Source organism: Corylus avellana, chromosome ca2 (genome assembly GCF_901000735.1).
Source record: "Corylus avellana chromosome ca2, CavTom2PMs-1.0".
In the NCBI taxonomy this organism is placed as follows: Eukaryota; Viridiplantae; Streptophyta; class Magnoliopsida; order Fagales; family Betulaceae; genus Corylus; species Corylus avellana.
In genome coordinates this window covers 44,515,071-44,524,058 of record NC_081542.1, presented here as the reverse complement: position 1 = coordinate 44,524,058, position 8,988 = coordinate 44,515,071, and positions in this window count along the sequence as shown.

The window sequence follows — 8,988 nt, the reverse complement described above, 5'->3', positions numbered from 1 at the left end:
TGAAAATGCGAGGAGGATACGTTCAACCCGAGGATATAGGGTTCTACAAAATATTTCTGGGATTATTGGCATTGAGAGTAGCAAGTTTGAGGATTATATTGCCCACGTTGATTGTGATGAGAGCCTTATGTTATGGCATATTGCTACAGATCTCTGCTATCATACCCATACAATCAATGAGAGTGATGAAGACACTAGTAATCGTCGTGAATTTTGTAAAATCCTTTCGGATTATATGTTATATCTTCTTGTTATGCAGCCCACTATGATGTCTGGTGTAGCAGGTATTGGCCAAAGAACATTCCGCGATACCCTTGCCGATGCCAAAAGATTCTTCAACGAAAAGGTCGACCTAGGACAAGAACAAGATCAAGAACATAAACAGGCTTGTACTAGAATCCTTGAAGTAAATACTGTTGTGAAACCTGCTAAGGTGAAGGGAAACAGAAGCAAATCTGTGTTGTTTGATGCATGTATTCTTGCTAAAGAGCTAGGAAAGTTGGAGGGGCAGAAGAGATGGAAGATAATGAGTGAAGTGTGGGTGGAATTGTTGTCTTATGCTGCAAGCCATTGCAAGGCCAATGCTCATGTTGCTCAACTAAGCAAAGGAGGAGAGCTTATCACATTTGTCTGGTTATTAATGGCTCATCTTGGCATAGGGGATCACTTCCAATATTTTGGTTTTGAAAGAGCAGAAATTTCGTCTGAATAAACTGGTCAATCCAATGGCTTTTTATTTAAAAATAAAAAATAAAAAGGAGCATGGGCAGAAGATTTTTTCTGTATCTTTATATCCTTCCTGTAGGGGATGGATCGAATTGTTTTGCAATTGATGCAGGCAGGAAAAAATCGACATAGCTTTTATTTTAATTATACTTGTATTTTTAATTTTCCTTTTTAATAAGGATTGGTTTTTCCATTTTCCATTAGGATTTTGTTTTTCCTTTTCTATTCTGATTAGGTTTTTCTTTTCTAATTAGGTGTGGTTTTCCTTTTTCTTGTTAAATTAGAAGGTGCCTAGCCTATATAAATGCAACTAGTCTTTGTTATTTTTCAATTTAGTTTGAACTATCAATTAAATTTAAGTCTTTCAGAATTAATTATATGTTTGCTTATTTGGTTCAATTAGGGTCATTCTATTTCCTATTTGTTATTTTCTATCTTCTTGAATTTCCTTTTTAATCTTCAAATATTCTTAGTTTATGATGCTATTATACGTCTCTAAAACAATTTTAATTCTGCCCAGCGTTAGTAATGTATATAAAAACACTAGTATACCTCGGCTTCGCAGCTAAGTTTAACTAAAAGCTAATGCTTCTCAACACCATCGTGAATTTATTGGCTGCAACTTTTAGTGGTTCGCCTGAAATTTTGTTTATGTATAGCAACTTGGCAAGTTATCAACAATGAAACCCGAACGAACAAAGTGTTGAATTGAATCGCACCAGTCTCTATTGGGGGTTATTACACGTTATACATATATCCACACTATTTCAACCTCTTTTGCTTGATAATTTTGTGGCATTGTGTTTAGTCTAAAAAGTTTTCTATATTTTCAGCTAATCTATCCACCGAGGGCTATTCAACTCTCCTTTCAAAACATCCCTCAGGGGTATATTTTGGTTGGGCTTGAGTATCAAATAGAGTCGTTTAAAAAATGATCATGATCATTGGCTGGAACCCATATTTTAACAACCCAGAAAAGACTATAGTGAGTGTAACGAGACACAAATTGTAGCCTCTGAATTTCTTTCTTCCTTTTTTTCTTTTTCCTGGTTAACTCTAATTTATAATGCAAGAGCCATGGTTGTTTCATGACTTTGCTGAAGATTTCTGTGGGGAGGATTTGCGTCTTGTTGTGGTTGGTTACATACGACCTGAGGTGCTATTGTAATATTATATACAATTACTCTTTTGCAATTTTTTGTCCCATTGCTAGTCGGTTTGGCTTTGCAATTTCAAAAGGTCGAAAGTGTGGTTTTAAACAAGCTCACGAAAAATGTATAGCTATGCGTTTTCAAGTCAAGGAAGGGGTGTGTTTTTTAAAAAAATACATGATTTTAAAATACTAAACTGTAATTTTACCAAACATTTAACTGTGTTTTTAAATTACACATTTTGAAGTTATTTTTTGAATCATATTTTTTAGTCACTCGATTTAAAATTACAAATCCAAACGACCCATAATCTTGTGCTTCTTCTGTAAGAAATTCCATTTAAAGTATGTCCCTTTATGTCACATATATTATTGTAATTATAAAATTACGGTGTTCAATAATTTATTTCAATTAAAGCTTATCGTGTAAATCAAATATTCTAAATTAAATTACTGATTTAATTCTTGTGGAACAAGTATTTGATTCCAATCAAATATTCTGAATTAAATTACTGATTTAATTCTTGTGGAACAAGTATTTGATTTCAATCAAATATTCTGAATTAAAGCACTGATTTAATTCTTGTGGAACAAGTATTTGATTTCATTAAAGATTTTATTTTTGTGGAATCAATTAGCTGTATTGATTTGATTTTTATTCCTTGATGTGAGGAATAATTAAGGTAACAGCTCTAATTGAGGGTCCCCTGACCTACCTATAAATAAGACATGTGTATTCCATCAATTGTCACTCACTGGTAGGCATAGGTCAGAAGAACCTCTCAATATTTTTTGTTTTCCAGATTTGTTTCTATGAAGCTGTTCTTCAATTAGCTTGAATAAAGCATGGCTAGAGGTATTTATATAATTATTCATTCCGCTGCTAATTTTTATTGTCAATTAGCATTTAATTATATATTGAATTCTTACATGTGGTATCAGAGCCTTCTCTAGACTATATTTGCTCAGTCTATATTTTTGATATGCCTGCTGTAAAATTTTATTTTTTGTTTCAATAATATTTATTTTGTTTACTTGATTATTGAAACAAAATATGGTGACCAACATAAAGCATGAAACCCACGGCATTTTGATATATATTTTTATTTCTTGTTTCTATATTGTTCAAACAAGCTAAACCCACGGCCATGAGTAAAAGAAACAAATTGAAACTCATGGACACCATGTCTAACCCAAGGGCTGTTGTGCTGATCCATCAGACTTGCTTAGACTAGAGAATCCACTTCTATGACCCATTTTTGAGAACCTTTGGAATCGTTGGTTTTGGTCTTTATTTTTGGGTATATTGTATGATGAGGACTTGCTCCCTTTTGCCTCAAACCACCATTAGAGATATCGAACCACCTGGTATATGCCGAACGGAACTTCGTGGGTGGCTTTGAGTTCTGGCCACCGGTTGTGCACCGGTTTTTCCCCACCTGGCAGCGGCGTTGGCCGCATGAAGCACTAGTCTTCCCTCCACCTGCAGGGGCTTTGGCCGCATAAATTGAGCAGCCCCCCTTGCCGTTAACAGTGGTCGTTTGGCCGTTTGAGCGTCGGCCCTTGATGGCCGGCGCATGAGGAAGGTAGCGGCGGTGGGGCATGAGGAAGAGGAAGAAAGATGGGCGACGGCTAGGGTTTGGGAGTTAGGGATCCGGGTAGGGTTTCAAACCCATAAGGAACCGGGTCAGTATTTGGGCCACTGCATATGGGTTTTATTTTAACCCAAGCCCGAAACAGTTAATAAATAAAAAATAAAAACTGGGTCATTAAGTGGGCTAACCCGTAACCCAATAAAGTGGCCCAATCTGATAAAGAAAGACCCAATACAAATAGCCCATTCGGATTAAAAAAAAAAAAAATGATTTGGGCTCATTAGGTTTAGAACTTGGGTTCTTAAGGTATAAAGGGCCTAAGGTCATTTCAAAACCATTAGGCTATTCAGATTATTATGCATTTATGTTGCATTTTTATTCATCTTATCACTTAAATTGTTCAGTATTAAATTATTGTTTCTTTAATGCATGAACTTGAGGATATATTTATTCTTTTAATTGTTTAAATATAAAGTGTTTGATGTCTGGACCTGAGAATAATTAACTAAATCTCATGTATTGGTGAATGTTTATGGTACTATCCAAAATTGCAATCGGAAAGCTCTGGCAAGGCAAGTCATGGGACTTAAGTGTGCCGTTGTGCGCCCCCCCGCTTACCTGGGACACTATCCGGTTGTACTTTGGAAAAATACTGTTTACCCACTAACATGATGGTTTTGTCTTTTATTCTTGGGAACTTTATTTTTGGGCATCTATATAGTCAATGATGTTAATGAAGTCGTGATTATCATAATAATTTTTGGGAGAGCCACAGCATCCCGATTTTATGATGATAATTGCATCAAGATCATATATATGAACTTCATAAAGAAAATTAACATCGTGTTGTAATTAATTCATAAATTTAATTTGCCAATCCCCACAGGGACGTTTTTATTTTTATGAGTTAATTAGAATAAGATAGTAAATTTAACATTGAAAATAAAATTTCTCTTAGGCCCACAGGTACGGAAAATTTTATTTATTAATGCTAAATTTATTAGTCTTATTAATAAAGAGTAAATTTCATGCGTGATGCACCTTTGCCCATAGGTAGGTTGAAATTTACTATTAAATTAACATTGGTTAATTTAAATAAGGTTATTTCATAGCATTAAAGTATATAATTTTCTTGGTTACTGGATGTATTCCTACTGCTTTAATTATTAGTATTTTATGTTCCAATAATTCCTAGTGGTAATTTTTCCTGACTGAAAAGAAAAATGTGCTTTTCACTTTGGGGTGTTTGGAGACTGAATTGGCGTTTCGTGTGGACGAATCACCTTCTCCCACGGAATCAAGTACGCCACATGAGATTATTAAACATGAACGATTATAGTGATTTAAATCGCTTAAGTTTCAACGTTCATGAAATCTCATATCAAGGAAAGCATTAGGGTTTTATTCCTTAATGTTTTAAGGCCAAAGAAAGGTCATTGAGGAACATTTAGTGAGTTCCAATAAGGCTTTGGCCTGCACCCTAATAGAAAAGCTTTAAAGTAAAACCTTTTACAGTTTCAAAATGTGCTTGAACACATTATGGAAATGAAGGACATAACAGCTCATTATAAAGTCCCTAAAGGTTGAGTTTTTGAGTAATTATGGTCAATTTTATTCTCTCATCTAAATATGATATTTTTTCAAATATCTTGTGGCACACATAAGGATAACTGATCAATTAAGGAACTTCTGATCATGTGTGTTCAAGAAGATGAGAGATTAAGACATGAGAATCCAGAAAGTTATTCATGTTAAGGGAAAGACCTTTATAGGCAATCATGTCCAATAGTTGATGAATGAAAACAAGGTGCCAATAAAGTGTTATGGCAATTAAGATACTTGTTTCTCTCACACTAAGAAAAATTATGGGCATATAAAGAATGATTGCATAAAGTATCATAAATGACTTGAAATAAAGGTAATCTCATACACCTAATGTGTCATGAATCTCTTTTATTGACTTTCCTAAGAACTATGTGGATTGAATTTGGTTTAGCGGTCCACGTTGTCAACATAATGCAGGGTTTTCTAAATAATACTGGTTTACAATTGGAGGTTGTTGGAATCTATAAATTAATTTTAAAAATTCAGTTATGTCATTTTGACCTTAATAATGTTTTTTTTTTTTTATATATTCCACAATTCTTTTAGAAATTTAATTTCTATTTTAGTTTGTTAAAATCAAATTTGAATATTGTTAAAATTTTTTGGGTGGAATATTAAATTAATGGTCTATTTTAAATTTATCTAGATCCCAATTTTTGGAAAATTAATCCCTGCATATAAATGTTGACATAAAGAAGAGTCTTATGAATGAGAAAATCCTCTATATTATGGCATTGGAGATTAGAATATATCTCTATAAAGAATAAAAGGTCGATAAATGATGGAGTTTTTGCGACTCTTGAAATTTACTATCTTTGGTATTTATTTATAGTAAAATTGTTTATGTTTCAAAAAAAAAAGAAAAAAGAATGAAAGTCCTTAATAATATAAATTGTATTTATATTATAAGGGTATTTTAGGAAATAAGATCACAATACAATTTCATTCACCAACATATTGCACTGTACCAAACGAAGGAATAGGATTAGGTAGTCTATTCCAGCGTTACAACCAAACAAAGAAATAGGACTGGCTAATCTATTCCCAATGGTAGCTAATCCCAGTGGTAGCTAATCCTTTTCCAATGGACTAGACAATCCGCGAACCAAACGAGGCCTAAGTGTCTATTAAGCATATAAGTATTGAATTAATGATTGCGGATCCCATGACTAAAGGTTTACCGGTAAATAAAGTATAAAGTCATGTGGAATATATGAGATTCATTAATTCATTTGTGCTTAGTTTCTCTTTAATTGGTCTATAGACATAAATGTTATGTTATAAAGATTTTTGTGCACACATATATTATTCTTATCCGTGGAGATAAAATTAAAGTTGGACCCGAATGACTTATAGGAAGTTCATTCATAAAGTACATTATCCATAAAGTACTCATTTAAGGAGATATTGCACATCGTGATACATGGAAGGGACGGCTTATCATATAAAAGCTTTACTGCCATGATTCGTGTGTAGTATTCTTTGAGTGAGTGGGAGGATTCTATGAAAGGTTGGAATAAATAAAGTATTGGCCATATCATAGAATTGAACACCATAAGGAATTTATGTGTCATAAGGGCCAAGTGGGAGAATGTAAGAAATTCCATTTAAAGTATGTCCCTTTATGTCACATATATTATTGTAATTATAAAATTACGGTGTTCAATAATTTATTCCAATTAAAGCTTATCATGTAAATCAAATATTCTAAATTAAATTACTGATTTAATTATTGTGGAACAAGTATTTGATTTCAATCAAATATTCTGAATTAAATTACTGATTTAATTATTGTGGAACAAGTATTTGATTTCAATCAAATATTCTGAATTAAAGCACTGATTTAATTCTTGTGGAACAAGTATTTGATTTCATTAAAGATTTTATTTTTTATGGAATCATTAGCTGTATTGATTTGATTTTTATTCCTTGATGTGAGGAATAATTAAGGTAACAGCTCTAATTGAGGGTTCCCTGACCTACCTATAAATAAGGCATGTGTATTCCATCAATTGTCACTCACTGGTAGGCATAGGTCAGAAGAACCTCTCAATATTTTTTGTTTTCCAGATTTGTTTCTATGAAGCTGTTCTTCAATTAGCCTGAGTAAAGCATGGCTAGAGGTATTTATATAATTATTCATTCTGCTGCTAATTTTTATTGTCAATTAGCATTTAATTATATATTGAATTCTTACATCTTCCACTCTTATGTTGAACCAACTGTTGAACGTCGGTGTGAAATGTAATAGGCAAACTTTCCATCCCTCGAAAGCCTGGTTGCAAAGATTCACAAGCACGAGAGAATCGCAGAGCAAGCTCTTGATCTTCCATTGTATTCAACTTACAGGGACGACCTATATCTGAAACCTTCTGTCAAGGATGGTAGTCATTCTTGAAATTTTCTTGCCGACCTTTGTTGGCTAGAATGGTAATTGGAGTTGTTGCTTCCTCTCATTTAAAAATGATTATAACTGTGAAATTCTATCCATTTGAATGAGATTCTGTGCAGTCCCATGAACACAAATGGGTCTGATGTTGAATGTGGGAAGGCAAAAATCATTCAATATTGTTTATTATGATTCATTTATAAGAAGCAATGAAGAAAGATAATCATTGATGGTTCATGTTTCGTTGTTCGAATTGGTTAACTAATTTTTCTTTTTAGCATAAAAAAAAAACATTTCTAATTTACATACTCAACTTAGAGCGCGTTGGGTCTTGCAATTTTGCAGTTTAAACGCTCATTTTTAAATAAAATTGTGAAAAGATATTTTGTTTGTGAGTGTGTATTAAAAAAAAAAAAAAAATTGAAACCGTGAATAAAATAAAATAAAAATAAATAATAAAAAATAATTTTAAGTTTTACTTGAACGAAAAATTCTGGTTCCATACATATATATATATATATATATATAAATTTTCATATTATAAAATAGTGTTGTGAAAACTGTCACTTAATTTTAAGCTATGTTGGCATGAATAAAAATATAAGAGTAAAGTCTATTTAACCCCCTTAAATTATAACTTCAATGATAATTTGTCTTTTAAATTATCAATTGTGACAATTTACTTCTCAAACTACTAAAACAATAACAATGTACCCTCCGATGCTCGTAAAATGACGAAATTACTACTATATAATTTTCAATAAGACAAAAATACTCTTAAAATTTTCAAAAAAATTAAAATTTAGTATTTTTATTTTTATTTTAGTAAGGGTAATTTCATCATTTTTTAAAAATTGGGGATATATTATTATTGTTTTGGTAGTTTTGAGGGTAAATTGTCATAATTGATAGTTTGGAGGTAGATTGTTATTGTGAACCTGTGGTGATAGTTTAAGGAGGTTAAATAGACTTTACCCAAAATAAAATAAAGGTAAAGTCTACTTATCCCTTTAAACTATCACATAAAAAATAAAATAAAATATAAAGAGTGAAAGAAAAAAAACGTAAAGTCCACGTGCCCATCAAATTACAATGCACTCAAACTACCGAAACATTAACAATCTCATGTGAATGACCAAATTTCCTTTAGTAAAATAAACCATTCAACTCATCTATTAAAAGTTGAAACCCAAAAAGCCCGCCCTCTTTCTCACACTTCCAACACCAGCAGCTCCTGGCAATCGCCACCGCTTAAGCTCTCCTCCTCCTCCTCCTCTTCTTCTTCTTTCACTTCATGCGCACTTGCATTGCATTTCTCTCATTTCTCCTCCCCCAAACGGCGTCGTCCTACTGGCAGTGTGGTAGTGGCTTAATCTTCTAGGGTTTTATATGTTCTTCGCAATTTATTAGTCTCATTGATTCAACTACTGATCTCTGATCGAGCACCTTTTCCAAGTTTCATCCATGAAAACGGACGATTCCCAGCGTGTGCTTCCTTTTCAGCTTCAATTCGACAAACCAGT